The sequence below is a fragment of the Diabrotica virgifera genome, chromosome 6 (genome assembly GCF_917563875.1).
Source record: "Diabrotica virgifera virgifera chromosome 6, PGI_DIABVI_V3a".
Classification (NCBI taxonomy): Eukaryota; Metazoa; Arthropoda; class Insecta; order Coleoptera; family Chrysomelidae; genus Diabrotica; species Diabrotica virgifera.
The window spans coordinates 116,159,472-116,179,191 of record NC_065448.1 but is presented as its reverse complement, the minus strand read 5'-3'; positions in this window follow the sequence as shown (position 1 = coordinate 116,179,191).

The following is a 19,720-nucleotide window of genomic DNA, read 5'->3' as shown; positions in this document are numbered from 1 at the left end:
TATGACGTACGGGCATGAATTCAGAGTTATGCCTATTCCCAGTCCGGTAGAATACACTTGTAAAATTTCATAACAATCTGATGAGCCGTTCTCGAGTTATTATCAGTGTAACTAACATAACTCGACTTTCTTTTATATATATAGATGTAAAATATTTAAATGGCTATTAAAAAATAACGGTTGAAGATAAAAAAGTGAAAATTTAGGATTGTATGTATCTTTTGCTTCTACATCATACAAAATTAAGAAAAAACGGTTTGTCAAAAAATTAAAAAAATATATCAGGGGGGGCAAGCCCCTTTATGACGTACGGGCATGAATTCAGAGTTATGCCTATTCCCAGTCGGGTAGAATACACTTGTAAAATTTCATAACAATCTGATGAGCCGTTCCCGAGTTATTATCAGTGTAACTAACATAACTCGACTTTCTTTTGTATATATAGATGTAAAATATTTAAATGGCTATTAAAAAATAACGGTTGAAGATAAAAAAGTGAAAATTTAGGATTGTATGTATCTTTTGCTTCTACATCATAAAAAATTAAGAAAAAACGGTTTGTCAAAAAATTAAAAAAATATATCAGGGGGGGCAAGCCCCTTTATGACGTACGGGCATGAATCCAGAGTTATGCCTATTTCCAGTCCGGTAGAATACACTTGTAAAATTTCATAACAATCTGATGAGCCGTTCTCGAGTTATTATCAGTGTAACTAACATAACTCGACTTTCTTTTATATATATAGATGTAAAATATTTAAATGGTTATTAAAAAATAACGGTTGAAGATAAAAAAGTGAAAATTTAGGATTGTATGTATCTTTTGCTTCTACATCATACAAAATTAAGAAAAAACGGTTTGTCAAAAAATTAAAAAAATATATCAGGGGGGCAAGCCCCTTTATGACGTACGGGCATGAATTCAGAGTTATGCCTATTCCCAGTCCGGTAGAATACACTTGTAAAATTTCATAACAATCTGATGAGCCGTTCTCGAGTTATTATCAGTGTAACTAACATAACTCGACTTTCTTTTGTATATATAGATGTAAAATATTTAAATGGCTATTAAAAAATAAAGGTTGAAGATAAAAAAGTGAAAATTTAGGATTGTATGTATCTTTTGCTTCTACATCATAAAAAATTAAGAAAAAACGGTTTGTCAAAAGTTAAAAAAATATATCAGGGGGGGCAAGCCCCTTTATGACGTACGGGCATGAATTCAGAGTTATGCTTATTCCCAGTCCGGTAGAATACACTTGTAAAATTTCATAACAATCTGATGAGCCGTTCTCGAGTTATTATCAGTGTAACTAACATAACTCGACTTTCTTTTATATATATAGATGTAAAATATTTAAATGGCTATTAAAAAATAACGGTTGAAGATAAAAAAGTGAAAATTTAGGATTGTATGTATCTTTTGCTTCTACATCATACAAAATTAAGAAAAAACGGTTTGTCAAAAAATTAAAAAAATATATCAGGGGGGCAAGCCCCTTTATGACGTACGGGCATGAATTCAGAGTTATGCTTATTCCCAGTCCGGTAGAATACACTTGTAAAATTTCATAACAATCTGATGAGCCGTTCTCGAGTTATTATCAGTGTAACTAACAGAACTCGACTTTCTTTTGTATATATAGATGTAAAATATTTAAATGGCTATTAAAAAATAACGGTTGAAGATAAAAAAGTGAAAATTTAGGATTGTATGTATCTTTTGCTTCTACATCATACAAAATTAAGAAAAAACGGTTTGTCAAAAAATTAAAAAAATATATCAGGGGGGGCAAGCCCCTTTATGACGTACGGGCATGAATTCAGAGTTATGCCTATTCCCAGTCCGGTAGAATACACTTGTAAAATTTCATAACAATCTGATGAGCCGTTCTCGAGTTATTATCAGTGTAACTAACAGAACTCGACTTTCTTTTGTATATATAGATGTAAAATATTTAAATGGCTATTAAAAAATAACGGTTGAAGATAAAAAAGTGAAAATTTAGGATTGTATGTATCTTTTGCTTCTACATCATAAAAAATTAAGAAAAAACGGTTTGTCAAAAAATTAAAAAAATATATCAGGGGGGGGCAAGCCCCTTTATGACGTACGGGCATGAATTCAGAGTTATGCCTATTCCCAGTCCGGTAGAATACACTTGTAAAATTTCATAACAATCTGATGAGCCGTTCTCGAGTTATTATCAGTGTAACTAACATAACTCGACTTTCTTTTATATATATAGATGTAAAATATTTAAATGGTTATTAAAAAATAACGGTTGAAGATAAAAAAGTGAAAATTTAGGATTGTATGTATCTTTTGCTTCTACATCATACAAAATTAAGAAAAAACGGTTTGTCAAAAAATTAAAAAAATATATCAGGGGGGCAAGCCCCTTTATGACGTACGGGCATGAATTCAGAGTTATGCCTATTCCCAGTCCGGTAGAATACACTTGTAAAATTTCATAACAATCTGATGAGCCGTTCTCGAGTTATTATCAGTGTAACTAACATAACTCGACTTTCTTTTGTATATATAGATGTAAAATATTTAAATGGCTATTAAAAAATAAAGGTTGAAGATAAAAAAGTGAAAATTTAGGATTGTATGTATCTTTTGCTTCTACATCATAAAAAATTAAGAAAAAACGGTTTGTCAAAAGTTAAAAAAATATATCAGGGGGGGCAAGCCCCTTTATGACGTACGGGCATGAATTCAGAGTTATGCCTATTCCCAGTCCGGTAGAATACACTTGTAAAATTTCATAACAATCTGATGAGCCGTTCTCGAGTTATTATCAGTGTAACTAACAGAACTCGACTTTCTTTTGTATATATAGATGTAAAATATTTAAATGGCTATTAAAAAATAACGGTTGAAGATAAAAAAGTGAAAATTTAGGATTGTATGTATCTTTTGCTTCTACATCATACAAAATTAAGAAAAAACGGTTTGTCAAAAAATTAAGAAAATATATCAGGGGGGGCAAGCCCCTTTATGACGTACGGGCATGAATTCAGAGTTATGCCTATTCCCAGTCCGGTAGAATACACTTGTAAAATTTCATAACAATCTGATGAGCCGTTCTCGAGTTATTATCAGTGTAACTAACAGAACTCGACTTTCTTTTGTATATATAGATGTAAAATATTTAAATGGCTATTAAAAAATAACGGTTGAAGATAAAAAAGTGAAAATTTAGGATTGTATGTATCTTTTGCTTCTACATCATAAAAAATTAAGAAAAAACGGTTTGTCAAAAAATTAAAAAAATATATCAGGGGGGCAAGCCCCTTTATGACGTACGGGCATGAATTCAGAGTTATGCCTATTCCCAGTCCGGTAGAATACACTTGTAAAATTTCATAACAATCTGATGAGCCGTTCTCGAGTTATTATCAGTGTAACTAACATAACTCGACTTTCTTTTGTATATATAGATGTAAAATATTTAAATGGCTATTAAAAATTAAAGGTTGAAGATAAAAAAGTGAAAATTTAGGATTGTGTGTATCTTTTGCTTCTACATCATAAAAAATTAAGAAAAAACGGTTTGTCAAAAAATTAAAAAAATATATCAGGGGGGGCAAGCCCCTTTATGACGTACGGGCATGAATTCAGAGTTATGCCTATTCCCAGTCCGGTAGAATACACTTGTAAAATTTCATAACAATCTGATGAGCCGTTCTCGAGTTATTATCAGTGTAACTAACATAACTCGACTTTCTTTTATATATATAGATGTAAAATATTTAAATGGCTATTAAAAAATAACGGTTGAAGATAAAAAAGTGAAAATTTAGGATTGTATGTATCTTTTGCTTCTACATCATACAAAATTAAGAAAAAACGGTTTGTCAAAAAATTTAAAAAATATATCAGGGTGGGCAAGCCCCTTTATGACGTACGGGCATGAATTCAGAGTTATGCCTATTCCCAGTCCGGTAGAATACACTTGTAAAATTTCATAACAATCTAATGAGCCGTTCTCGAGTTATTATCAGTGTAACTAACACAACTTGACTTTCTTTTGTATATATAGATGTAAAATATTTAAATGGCTATTAAAAAATAACGGTTGAAGATAAAAAAGTGAAAATTTAAGATTGTATGTATCTTTTGCTTCTACATCATAAAAAATTAAGAAAAAACGGTTTGTCAAAAAATTAAAAAAATATATCAGGGGGGGCAAGCCCCTTTATGACGTACGGGCATGAATTCAGAGTTATGCCTATTCCCAGTCCGGTAGAATACACTTGTAAAATTTCATAACAATCTGATGAGCCGTTCTCGAGTTATTATCAGTGTAACTAACATAACTCGACTTTCTTTTGTATATATAGATGTAAAATATTTAAATGGCTATTAAAAAATAACGGTTGAAGATAAAAAAGTGAAAATTTAGGATTGTATGTATCTTTTGCTTCTACATCATAAAAAATTAAGAAAAAACGGTTTGTCAAAAAATTTAAAAAATATATCAGGGGGGGCAAGCCCCTTTATGACGTACGGGCATGAATTCAGAGTTATGCCTATTCCCAGTCCGGTAGAATACACTTGTAAAATTTCATAACAATCTGATGAGCCGTTCTCGAGTTATTATCAGTGTAACTAACATAACTCGACTTTCTTTTGTATATATAGATGTAAAATATTTAAATGGCTATTAAAAAATAACGGTTGAAGATAAAAAAGTGAAAATTTAGGATTGTATGTATCTTTTGCTTCTACATCATAAAAAATTAAGAAAAAACGGTTTGTCAAAAAATTAAAAAAATATATCAGGGGGGGCAAGCCCCTTTATGACGTACGGGCATGAATTCAGAGTTATGCCTATTCCCAGTCCGGTAGAATACACTTGTAAAATTTCATAACAATCTGATGAGCCGTTCTCGAGTTATTATCAGTGTAACTAACATAACTCGACTTTCTTTTATATATATAGATGTAAAATATTTAAATGGCTATTAAAAAATAACGGTTGAAGATAAAAAAGTGAAAATTTAGGATTGTATGTATCTTTTGCTTCTACATCATACAAAATTAAGAAAAAACGGTTTGTCAAAAAATTAAAAAAATATATCAGGGGGGGCAAGCCCCTTTATGACGTACGGGCATGAATTCAGAGTTATGCCTATTCCCAGTCGGGTAGAATACACTTGTAAAATTTCATAACAATCTGATGAGCCGTTCTCGAGTTATTATCAGTGTAACTAACATAACTCGACTTTCTTTTGTATATATAGATGTAAAATATTTAAATGGCTATTAAAAAATAACGGTTGAAGATAAAAAAGTGAAAATTTAGGATTGTATGTATCTTTTGCTTCTACATCATAAAAAATTAAGAAAAAACGGTTTGTCAAAAAATTAAAAAAATATATCAGGGGGGGCAAGCCCCTTTATGACGTACGGGCATGAATTCAGAGTTATGCCTATTTCCAGTCCGGTAGAATACACTTGTAAAATTTCATAACAATCTGATGAGCCGTTCTCGAGTTATTATCAGTGAAACTAACATAACTCGACTTTCTTTTATATATATAGATGTAAAATATTTAAATGGCTATTAAAAAATAACGGTTGAAGATAAAAAAGTGAAAATTTAGGATTGTATGTATCTTTTGCTTCTACATCATACAAAATTAAGAAAAAACGGTTTGTCAAAAAATTAAAAAAATATATCAGGGGGGGCAAACCCCTTTATGACGTACGGGCATGAATTCAGAGTTATGCCTATTCCCAGTCCGGTAGAATACACTTGTAAAATTTCATAACAATCTGATGAGCCGTTCTCGAGTTATTATCAGTGTAACTAACATAACTCGACTTTCTTTTGTATATATAGATGTAAAATATTTAAATGGCTATTAAAAAATAACGGTTGAAGATAAAAAAGTGAAAATTTAGGATTGTATGTATCTTTTGCTTCTACATCATAAAAAATTAAGAAAAAACGGTTTGTCAAAAATTTAAAAAATATATCAGGGGGGGCAAGCCCCTTTATGACGTACGGGCATGAATTCAGAGTTATGCCTATTCCCAGTCCGGTAGAATACACTTGTAAAATTTCATAACAATCTGATGAGCCGTTCTCGAGTTATTATCAGTGTAACTAACATAACTCGACTTTCTTTTATATATATAGATGTAAAATATTTAAATGGCTATTAAAAAATAAAGGTTGAAGATAAAAAAGTGAAAATTTAGGATTGTATGTATCTTTTGCTTCTACATCATACAAAATTAAGAAAAAACGGTTTGTCAAAAAATTAAAAAAATATATCAGGGGGGCAAGCCCCTTTATGACGTACGGGCATGAATTCAGAGTTATGCCTATTCCCAGTCCGGTAGAATACACTTGTAAAATTTCATAACAATCTGATGAGCCGTTCTCGAGTTATTATCAGTGTAACTAACATAACTCGACTTTCTTTTATACAGAGTCTGTAAAGTGGAATAAATTCAATATCTCAAATACTAATGGTTTTTTTGGAAAATGCTCAGACCCGTCGATTAGTATTTCAAATTGTCCTTTTTGACATTCAATAAAAATGTATACAGGGTGTCACAATTTAGAGATATGACGTCATCGTCGATTTTCTTAAATGGCAACACTGTCATTTTGATAGCTAATTTGATAGGGTTTGTAAAGTTATACATAACTGCAAAATATCAAATTTTGATTCCCTACCATTTACAAGATAATAGAAAATAACAAAGTTATATCTGTAATTTGGAATATATTCAATAATTAAAATACTAACTGTTTTTTTGAAAAATGCTCAGACCCGTCGATTAGTATATCAAATTGTCATTTTTGACATATAATAATAATGTATACAGGGTGTCCCAATTTAGAGATACGACGTCATCGTTGATTTTTTTAAATGGCAACACTATCATTTTGGTAGCTATTTTGATAGCGTGTGTAAAGTTATACACATCTGAAAAATTTCAAAATTTTATTCCCTACCATTTACAAGATAATAAAAAATAACAAAGTTATGAAGAACAAGAAGTAATCAAATAATAATTGAATTTATTTATTTCAATTAAGCAAATGCTCATAACGTTGCCCATTGACAATTTGACAATAATTGAGGGCAACATTATGAGTTTTTGCTTAATTTATTGAAATAATTAAATTCAATTATTAGTTGATTACTTTTTTTTCATAACTTTGTTATTTTTTATTATCATCTAAATGGTAGAGAATACAAATTTGAAATTTTGCAGTTGTGTATAACTTTACACACCCTATCAAAATAGCTATCAAAATGACAGTGTTGCCATTTAAGAAAATCAACGATGACGTCATATCTCTAAATTGGGACACCGTGTATACATTATTATTATATGTCAAAAAGGACAATTTGATATACTAATCGACGGGTCTGAGCATTTTTCAAAAAAACAATCAGTATTTGAGATATTGAATTTATTCCACTTTACAGACTCTCTTTATGACGTACGGGCATGAATTCAGAGTTATGCCTATTCCCAGGCCGGTAGAATACACTTGTAAAATTTCATAACAATCTGATGAGCCGTTCTCGAGTTATTATCAGTGTAACTAACATAACTCGACTTTCTTTTGTATATATAGATGTAAAATATTTAAATGGCTATTAAAAAATAACGGTTGAAGATAAAAAAGTGAAAATTTAGGATTGTATGTATCTTTTGCTTCTACATCATAAAAAATTAAGAAAAAACGGTTTGTCAAAAAATTAAAAAAATATATCAGGGGGGGCAAGCCCCTTTATGACGTACGGGCATGAATTCAGAGTTATGCCTATTCCCAGTCCGGTAGAATACACTTGTAAAATTTCATAACAATCTGATGAGCCGTTCTCGAGTTATTATCAGTGTAACTAACATAACTCGACTTTCTTTTGTATATATAGATGTAAAATATTTAAATGGCTATTAAAAAATAACGGTTGAAGATAAAAAAGTGAAAATTTAGGATTGTATGTATCTTTTGCTTCTACATCATAAAAAATTAAGAAAAAACGGTTTGTCAAAAAATTAAAAAAATATATCAGGGGGGGCAAGCCCCTTTATGACGTACGGGCATGAATTCAGAGTTATGCCTATTTCCAGTCCGGTAGAATACACTTGTAAAATTTCATAACAATCTGATGAGCCGTTCTCGAGTTATTATCAGTGTAACTAACATAACTCGACTTTCTTTTATATATTATAGATGTAAAATATTTAAATGGCTATTAAAAAATAACGGTTGAAGATAAAAAAGTGAAAATTTAGGATTGTATGTATCTTTTGCTTCTACATCATACAAAATTAAGAAAAAACGGTTTGTCAAAAAATTAAAAAAATATATCAGGGGGGGCAAGCCCCTTTATGACGTACGGGCATGAATTCAGAGTTATGCCTATTCCCAGTCCGGTAGAATACACTTGTAAAATTTCATAACAATCTGATGAGCCGTTCTCGAGTTATTATCAGTGTAACTAACATAACTCGACTTTCTTTTGTATATATAGATGTAAAATATTTAAATGGCTATTAAAAAATAACGGTTGAAGATAAAAAAGTGAAAATTTAGGATTGTATGTATCTTTTGCTTCTACATCATACAAAATTAAGAAAAAACGGTTTGTCAAAAAATTAAAAAAATATATCAGGGGGGGCAAGCCCCTTTATGACGTACGGGCATGAATTCAGAGTTATGCCTATTCCCAGTCCGGTAGAATACACTTGTAAAATTTCATAACAATCTGATGAGCCATTCTCGAGTTATTATCAGTGTAACTAACATAACTCGACTTTCTTTTGTATATATAGATGTAAAATATTTAAATGGCTATTAAAAAATAACGGTTGAAGATAAAAAAGTGAAAATTTAGGATTGTATGTATCTTTTGCTTCTACATCATAAAAAATTAAGAAAAAACGGTTTGTCAAAAAATTAAAAAAATATATCAGGGGGGGCAAGCCCCTTTATGACGTACGGGCATGAATTCAGAGTTATGCCTATTCCCAGTCCGGTAGAATACACTTGTAAAATTTCATAACAATCTGATGAGCCGTTCTCGAGTTATTATCAGTGTAACTAACATAACTCGACTTTCTTTTATATATATAGATGTAAAATATTTAAATGGCTATTAAAAAATAACGGTTGAAGATAAAAAAGTGAAAATTTAGGATTGTATGTATCTTTTGCTTCTACATCATACAAAATTAAGAAAAAACGGTTTGTCAAAAAATTAAAAAAATATATCAGGGGGGGCAAGCCCCTTTATGACGTACGGGCACGAATTCAGAGTTATGCCTATTCCCAGTCCGGTAGAATACACTTGTAAAATTTCATAACAATCTGATGAGCCGTTCTCGAGTTATTATCAGTGTAACTAACATAACTCGACTTTCTTTTGTATATATAGATGTAAAATATTTAAATGGCTATTAAAAAATAACGGTTGAAGATAAAAAAGTGAAAATTTAGGATTGTATGTATCTTTTGCTTCTACATCATAAAAAATTAAGAAAATACGGTTTGTCAAAAAATTAAAAAAATATATCAGGGGGGGCAAGCCCCTTTATGACGTACGGGCATGAATTCAGAGTTATGCCTATTCCCAGTCCGGTAGAATACACTTGTAAAATTTCATAACAATCTGATGAGCCGTTCTCGAGTTATTATCAGTGTAACTAACATAACTCGACTTTCTTTTATATATATAGATGTAAAATATTTAAATGGCTATTAAAAAATAACGGTTGAAGATAAAAAAGTGAAAATTTAGGATTGTATGTATCTTTTGCTTCTACATCATACAAAATTAAGAAAAAACGGTTTGTCAAAAAATTAAAAAAATATATCAGGGGGGGCAAGCCCCTTTATGACGTACGGGCATGAATTCAGAGTTATGCCTATTCCCAGTCCGGTAGAATACACTTGTAAAATTTCATAACAATCTGATGAGCCGTTCTCGAGTTATTATCAGTGTAACTAACATAACTCGACTTTCTTTTGTATATATAGATGTAAAATATTTAAATGGTTATTAAAAAATAACGGTTGAAGATAAAAAAGTGAAAATTTAGGATTGTATGTATCTTTTGCTTCTACATCATAAAAAATTAAGAAAAAACGGTTTGTCAAAAAATTAAAAAAATATATCAGGGGGGGCAAGCCCCTTTATGACGTACGGGCATGAATTCAGAGTTATGCCTATTCCCAGTCCGGTAGAATACACTTGTAAAATTTCATAACAATCTGATGAGCCGTTCTCGAGTTATTATCAGTGTAACTAACATAACTCGACTTTCTTTTATATATATAGATGTAAAATATTTAAATGGCTATTAAAAAATAACGGTTGAAGATAAAAAAGTGAAAATTTAGGATTGTATGTATCTTTTGCTTCTACATCATACAAAATTAAGAAAAAACGGTTTGTCAAAAAATTAAAAAAATATATCAGGGGGGGCAAGCCCCTTTATGACGTACGGGCATGAATTCAGAGTTATGCCTATTCCCAGTCCGGTAGAATACACTTGTAAAATTTCATAACAATCTGATGAGCCGTTCTCGAGTTATTATCAGTGTAACTAACATAACTCGACTTTCTTTTGTATATATAGATGTAAAATATTTAAATGGCTATTAAAAAATAACGGTTGAAGAAAAAAAAGTGAAAATTTAGGATTGTATGTATCTTTTGCTTCTACATCATAAAAAATTAAGAAAAAACGGTTTGTCAAAAAATTAAAAAAATATATCAGGGGGGGCAAGCCCCTTTATGACGTACGGGCATGAATTCAGAGTTATGCCTATTCCCAGTCCGGTAGAATACACTTGTAAAATTTCATAACAATCTGATGAGCCGTTCTCGAGTTATTATCAGTGTAACTAACATAACTCGACTTTCTTTTATATATATAGATGTAAAATATTTAAATGGCTATTAAAAAATAACGGTTGAAGATAAAAAAGTGAAAATTTAGGATTGTATGTATCTTTTGCTTCTACATCATACAAAATTAAGTAAAAACGGTTTGTCAAAAAATTAAAAAAATATATCAGGGGGGGCAAGCCCCTTTATGACGTACGGGCATGAATTCAGAGTTATGCCTATTCCCAGTCCGGTAGAATACACTTGTAAAATTTCATAACAATCTGATGAGCCGTTCTCGAGTTATTATCAGTGTAACTAACATAACTCGACTTTCTTTTGTATATATAGATGTAAAATATTTAAATGGCTATTAAAAAATAACGGTTGAAGATAAAAAAAGTGAAAATTTAGGATTGTATGTATCTTTTGCTTCTACATCATAAAAAATTAAGAAAAAACGGTTTGTCAAAAAATTAAAAAAATATATCAGGGGGCGCAAGCCCCTTTATGACGTACGGGCATGAATTCAGAGTTATGCCTATTCCCAGTCCGGTAGAATACACTTGTAAAATTTCATAACAATCTGATGAGCCGTTCTCGAGTTATTATCAGTGTAACTAACATAACTCGACTTTCTTTTATATATATAGATGTAAAATATTTAAATGGCTATTAAAAAATAACGGTTGAAGATAAAAAAGTGAAAATTTAGGATTGTATGTATCTTTTGCTTCTACATCATACAAAATTAAGAAAAAACGGTTTGTCAAAAAATTAAAAAAATATATCAGGGGGGGCAAGCCCCTTTATGACGTACGGGCATGAATTCAGAGTTATGCCTATTCCCAGTCCGGTAGAATACACTTGTAAAATTTCATAACAATCTGATGAGCCGTTCTCGAGTTATTATCAGTGTAACTAACATAACTCGACTTTCTTTTGTATATATAGATGTAAAATATTTAAATGGCTATTAAAAAATAACGGTTGAAGATAAAAAAGTGAAAATTTAGGATTGTATGTATCTTTTGCTTCTACATCATAAAAAATTAAGAAAAAACGGTTTGTCAAAAAATTAAAAAAATATATCAGGGGGGGCAAGCCCCTTTATGACGTACGGGCATGAATTCAGAGTTATGCCTATTCCCAGTCCGGTAGAATACACTTGTAAAATTTCATAACAATCTGATGAGCCGTTCTCGAGTTATTATCAGTGTAACTAACATAACTCGACTTTCTTTTATATATATAGATGTAAAATATTTAAATGGCTATTAAAAAATAACGGTTGAAGATAAAAAAGTGAAAATTTAGGATTGTATGTATCTTTTGCTTCTACATCATACAAAATTAAGAAAAAACGGTTTGTCAAAAAATTTAAAAAATATATCAGGGGGGGCAAGCCCCTTTATGACGTACGGGCATGAATTCAGAGTTATGCCTATTCCCAGTCCGGTAGAATACACTTGTAAAATTTCATAACAATCTGATGAGCCGTTCTCGAGTTATTATCAGTGTAACTAACATAACTCGACTTTCTTTTGTATATATAGATGTAAAATATTTAAATGGCTATTAAAAAATAACGGTTGAAGATAAAAAAGTGAAAATTTAGGATTGTATGTATCTTTTGCTTCTACATCATAAAAAATTAAGAAAAAACGGTTTGTCAAAAAATTAAAAAAATATATCAGGGGGCGCAAGCCCCTTTATGACGTACGGGCATGAATTCAGAGTTATGCCTATTCCCAGTCCGGTAGAATACACTTGTAAAATTTCATAACAATCTGATGAGCCGTTCTCGAGTTATTATCAGTGTAACTAACATAACTCGACTTTCTTTTATATATATAGATGTAAAATATTTAAATGGCTATTAAAAAATAACGGTTGAAGATAAAAAAGTGAAAATTTAGGATTGTATGTATCTTTTGCTTCTACATCATACAAAATTAAGAAAAAACGGTTTGTCAAAAAATTAAAAAAATATATCAGGGGGGGCAAGCCCCTTTATGACGTACGGGCATGAATTCAGAGTTATGCCTATTCCCAGTCCGGTAGAATACACTTGTAAAATTTCATAACAATCTGATGAGCCGTTCTCGAGTTATTATCAGTGTAACTAACATAACTCGACTTTCTTTTGTATATATAGATGTAAAATATTTAAATGGCTATTAAAAAATAACGGTTGAAGATAAAAAAGTGAAAATTTAGGATTGTATGTATCTTTTGCTTCTACATCATAAAAAATTAAGAAAAAACGGTTTGTCAAAAAATTAAAAAAATATATCAGGGGGGGCAAGCCCCTTTATGACGTACGGGCATGAATTCAGAGTTATGCCTATTCCCAGTCCGGTAGAATACACTTGTAAAATTTCATAACAATCTGATGAGCCGTTCTCGAGTTATTATCAGTGTAACTAACATAACTCGACTTTCTTTTATATATATAGATGTAAAATATTTAAATGGCTATTAAAAAATAACGGTTGAAGATAAAAAAGTGAAAATTTAGGATTGTATGTATCTTTTGCTTCTACATCATACAAAATTAAGAAAAAACGGTTTGTCAAAAAATTTAAAAAATATATCAGGGGGGCAAGCCCCTTTATGACGTACGGGCATGAATTCAGAGTTATGCCTATTCCCAGTCCGGTAGAATACACTTGTAAAATTTCATAACAATCTGATGAGCCGTTCTCGAGTTATTATCAGTGTAACTAACATAACTCGACTTTCTTTTGTATATATAGATGTAAAATATTTAAATGGCTATTAAAAAATAACGGTTGAAGATAAAAAAGTGAAAATTTAGGGTTGTATGTATCTTTTGCTTCTACATCATAAAAAATTAAGAAAAAACGGTTTGTCAAAAAATTAAAAAAATATATCAGGGGGGGGGGCAAGCCCCTTTATGACGTACGGGCATGAATTCAGAGTTATGCCTATTCCCAGTCCGGTAGAATACACTTGTAAAATTTCATAACAATCTGATGAGCCGTTCTCGAGTTATTATCAGTGAAACTAACATAACTCGACTTTCTTTTATATATATAGATGTAAAATATTTAAATGGCTATTAAAAAATAACGGTTGAAGATAAAAAAGTGAAAATTTAGGATTGTATGTATCTTTTGCTTCTACATCATACAAAATTAAGAAAAAACGGTTTGTCAAAAAATTAAAAAAATATATCAGGGGGGGCAAGCCCCTTTATGACGTACGGGCATGAATTCAGAGTTATGCCTATTCCCAGTCCGGTAGAATACACTTGTAAAATTTCATAACAATCTGATGAGCCGTTCTCGAGTTATTATCAGTGTAACTAACATAACTCGACTTTCTTTTGTATATATAGATGTAAAATATTTAAATGGCTATTAAAAAATAACGACTGAAGATAAAAAAGTGAAAATTTAGGATTGTATGTATCTTTTGCTTCTACATCATAAAAAATTAAGAAAAAACGGTTTGTCAAAAAATTAAAAAAATATATCAGGGGGGGCAAGCCCCTTTATGACGTACGGGCATGAATTCAGAGTTATGCCTATTTCCAGTCCGGTAGAATACACTTGTAAAATTTCATAACAATCTGATGAGCCGTTGTCGAGTTATTATCAGTGTAACTAACATAACTCGACTTTCTTTTATATATTATAGATGTAAAATATTTAAATGGCTATTAAAAAATAACGGTTGAAGATAAAAAAGTGAAAATTTAGGATTGTATGTATCTTTTGCTTCTACATCATACAAAATTAAGAAAAAACGGTTTGTCAAAAAATTAAAAAAATATATCAGGGGGGGCAAGCCCCTTTATGACGTACGGGCATGAATTCAGAGTTATGCCTATTCCCAGTCCGGTAGAATACACTTGTAAAATTTCATAACAATCTGATGAGCCGTTCTCGAGTTATTATCAGTGTAACTAACATAACTCGACTTTCTTTTGTATATATAGATGTAAAATATTTAAATGGCTATTAAAAAATAACGGTTGAAGATAAAAAAGTGAAAATTTAGGATTGTATGTATCTTTTGCTTCTACATCATAAAAAATTAAGAAAAAACGGTTTGTCAAAAAATTAAAAAAATATATCAGGGGGGGCAAGCCCCTTTATGACGTACGGGCATGAATTCAGAGTTATGCCTATTCCCAGTCCGGTAGAATACACTTGTAAAATTTCATAACAATCTGATGAGCCGTTCTCGAGTTATTATCAGTGTAACTAACATAACTCGACTTTCTTTTATATATATAGATGTAAAATATTTAAATGGCTATTAAAAAATAACGGTTGAAGATAAAAAAGTGAAAATTTAGGATTGTATGTATCTTTTGCTTCTACATCATACAAAATTAAGTAAAAACGGTTTGTCAAAAAATTAAAAAAATATATCAGGGGGGGCAAGCCCCTTTATGACGTACGGGCATGAATTCAGAGTTATGCCTATTCCCAGTCCGGTAGAATACACTTGTAAAATTTCATAACAATCTGATGAGCCGTTCTCGAGTTATTATCAGTGTAACTAACATAACTCGACTTTCTTTTGTATATATAGATGTAAAATATTTAAATGGCTATTAAAAAATAACGGTTGAAGATAAAAAAGTGAAAATTTAGGATTGTATGTATCTTTTGCTTCTACATCATAAAAAATTAAGAAAAAACGGTTTGTCAAAAAATTAAAAAAATATATCAGGGGGCGCAAGCCCCTTTATGACGTACGGGCATGAATTCAGAGTTATGCCTATTCCCAGTCCGGTAGAATACACTTGTAAAATTTCATAACAATCTGATGAGCCGTTCTCGAGTTATTATCAGTGTAACTAACATAACTCGACTTTCTTTTATATATATAGATGTAAAATATTTAAATGGCTATTAAAAAATAACGGTTGAAGATAAAAAAGTGAAAATTTAGGATTGTATGTATCTTTTGCTTCTACATCATACAAAATTAAGAAAAAACGGTTTGTCAAAAAATTAAAAAAATATATCAGGGGGGGCAAGCCCCTTTATGACGTACGGGCATGAATTCAGAGTTATGCCTATTCCCAGTCCGGTAGAATACACTTGTAAAATTTCATAACAATCTGATGAGCCGTTCTCGAGTTATTATCAGTGTAACTAACATAACTCGACTTTCTTTTGTATATATAGATGTAAAATATTTAAATGGCTATTAAAAAATAACGGTTGAAGATAAAAAAGTGAAAATTTAGGATTGTATGTATCTTTTGCTTCTACATCATAAAAAATTAAGAAAAAACGGTTTGTCAAAAAATTAAAAAAATATATCAGGGGGGGCAAGCCCCTTTATGACGTACGGGCATGAATTCAGAGTTATGCCTATTCCCAGTCCGGTAGAATACACTTGTAAAATTTCATAACAATCTGATGAGCCGTTCTCGAGTTATTATCAGTGTAACTAACATAACTCGACTTTCTTTTATATATATAGATGTAAAATATTTAAATGGCTATTAAAAAATAACGGTTGAAGATAAAAAAGTGAAAATTTAGGATTGTATGTATCTTTTGCTTCTACATCATACAAAATTAAGAAAAAACGGTTTGTCAAAAAATTTAAAAAATATATCAGGGGGGGCAAGCCCCTTTATGACGTACGGGCATGAATTCAGAGTTATGCCTATTCCCAGTCCGGTAGAATACACTTGTAAAATTTCATAACAATCTGATGAGCCGTTCTCGAGTTATTATCAGTGTAACTAACATAACTCGACTTTCTTTTGTATATATAGATGTAAAATATTTAAATGGCTATTAAAAAATAACGGTTGAAGATAAAAAAGTGAAAATTTAGGATTGTATGTATCTTTTGCTTCTACATCATAAAAAATTAAGAAAAAACGGTTTGTCAAAAAATTAAAAAAATATATCAGGGGGCGCAAGCCCCTTTATGACGTACGGGCATGAATTCAGAGTTATGCCTATTCCCAGTCCGGTAGAATACACTTGTAAAATTTCATAACAATCTGATGAGCCGTTCTCGAGTTATTATCAGTGTAACTAACATAACTCGACTTTCTTTTATATATATAGATGTAAAATATTTAAATGGCTATTAAAAAATAACGGTTGAAGATAAAAAAGTGAAAATTTAGGATTGTATGTATCTTTTGCTTCTACATCATACAAAATTAAGAAAAAACGGTTTGTCAAAAAATTAAAAAAATATATCAGGGGGGGCAAGCCCCTTTATGACGTACGGGCATGAATTCAGAGTTATGCCTATTCCCAGTCCGGTAGAATACACTTGTAAAATTTCATAACAATCTGATGAGCCGTTCTCGAGTTATTATCAGTGTAACTAACATAACTCGACTTTCTTTTGTATATATAGATGTAAAATATTTAAATGGCTATTAAAAAATAACGGTTGAAGATAAAAAAGTGAAAATTTAGGATTGTATGTATCTTTTGCTTCTACATCATAAAAAATTAAGAAAAAACGGTTTGTCAAAAAATTAAAAAAATATATCAGGGGGGGCAAGCCCCTTTATGACGTACGGGCATGAATTCAGAGTTATGCCTATTCCCAGTCCGGTAGAATACACTTGTAAAATTTCATAACAATCTGATGAGCCGTTCTCGAGTTATTATCAGTGTAACTAACATAACTCGACTTTCTTTTATATATATAGATGTAAAATATTTAAATGGCTATTAAAAAATAACGGTTGAAGATAAAAAAGTGAAAATTTAGGATTGTATGTATCTTTTGCTTCTACATCATACAAAATTAAGAAAAAACGGTTTGTCAAAAAATTTAAAAAATATATCAGGGGGGCAAGCCCCTTTATGACGTACGGGCATGAATTCAGAGTTATGCCTATTCCCAGTCCGGTAGAATACACTTGTAAAATTTCATAACAATCTGATGAGCCGTTCTCGAGTTATTATCAGTGTAACTAACATAACTCGACTTTCTTTTGTATATATAGATGTAAAATATTTAAATGGCTATTAAAAAATAACGGTTGAAGATAAAAAAGTGAAAATTTAGGGTTGTATGTATCTTTTGCTTCTACATCATAAAAAATTAAGAAAAAACGGTTTGTCAAAAAATTAAAAAAATATATCAGGGGGGGGGGCAAGCCCCTTTATGACGTACGGGCATGAATTCAGAGTTATGCCTATTCCCAGTCCGGTAGAATACACTTGTAAAATTTCATAACAATCTGATGAGCCGTTCTCGAGTTATTATCAGTGAAACTAACATAACTCGACTTTCTTTTATATATATAGATGTAAAATATTTAAATGGCTATTAAAAAATAACGGTTGAAGATAAAAAAGTGAAAATTTAGGATTGTATGTATCTTTTGCTTCTACATCATACAAAATTAAGAAAAAACGGTTTGTCAAAAAATTAAAAAAATATATCAGGGGGGGCAAGCCCCTTTATGACGTACGGGCATGAATTCAGAGTTATGCCTATTCCCAGTCCGGTAGAATACACTTGTAAAATTTCATAACAATCTGATGAGCCGTTCTCGAGTTATTATCAGTGTAACTAACATAACTCGACTTTCTTTTGTATATATAGATGTAAAATATTTAAATGGCTATTAAAAAATAACGACTGAAGATAAAAAAGTGAAAATTTAGGATTGTATGTATCTTTTGCTTCTACATCATAAAAAATTAAGAAAAAACGGTTTGTCAAAAAATTAAAAAAATATATCAGGGGGGGCAAGCCCCTTTATGACGTACGGGCATGAATTCAGAGTTATGCCTATTTCCAGTCCGGTAGAATACACTTGTAAAATTTCATAACAATCTGATGAGCCGTTGTCGAGTTATTATCAGTGTAACTAACATAACTCGACTTTCTTTTATATATTATAGATGTAAAATATTTAAATGGCTATTAAAAAATAACGGTTGAAGATAAAAAAGTGAAAATTTAGGATTGTATGTATCTTTTGCTTCTACATCATACAAAATTAAGAAAAAACGGTTTGTCAAAAAATTAAAAAAATATATCAGGGGGGGCAAGCCCCTTTATGACGTACGGGCATGAATTCAGAGTTATGCCTATTCCCAGTCCGGTAGAATACACTTGTAAAATTTCATAACAATCTGATGAGCCGTTCTCGAGTTATTATCAGTGTAACTAACATAACTCGACTTTCTTTTGTATATATAGATGTAAAATATTTAAATGGCTATTAAAAAATAACGGTTGAAGATAAAAAAGTGAAAATTTAGGATTGTATGTATCTTTTGCTTCTACATCATAAAAAATTAAGAAAAAACGGTTTGTCAAAAAATTAAAAAAATATATCAGGGGGGGCAAGCCCCTTTATGACGTACGGGCATGAATTCAGAGTTGTGCCTATTCCCAGTCCGGTAGAATACACTTGTAAAATTTCATAACAATCTGATGAGCCGTTCTCGAGTTATTATCAGTGTAACTAACATAACTCGACTTTCTTTTATATATATAGATGTAAAATATTTAAATGGCTATTAAAAAATAACGGTTGAAGATAAAAAAGTGAAAATTTAGGATTGTATGTATCTTTTGCTTCTACATCATACAAAATTAAGAAAAAACGGTTTGTCAAAAAATTAAAAAAATATATCAGGGGGGGCAAGCCCCTTTATGACGTACGGGCACGAATTCAGAGTTATGCCTATTCCCAGTCCGGTAGAATACACTTGTAAAATTTCATAACAATCTGATGAGCCGTTCTCGAGTTATTATCAGTGAAACTAACATAACTCGACTTTCTTTTATATATATAGATGTAAAATATTTAAATGGCTATTAAAAAATAACGGTTGAAGATAAAAAAGTG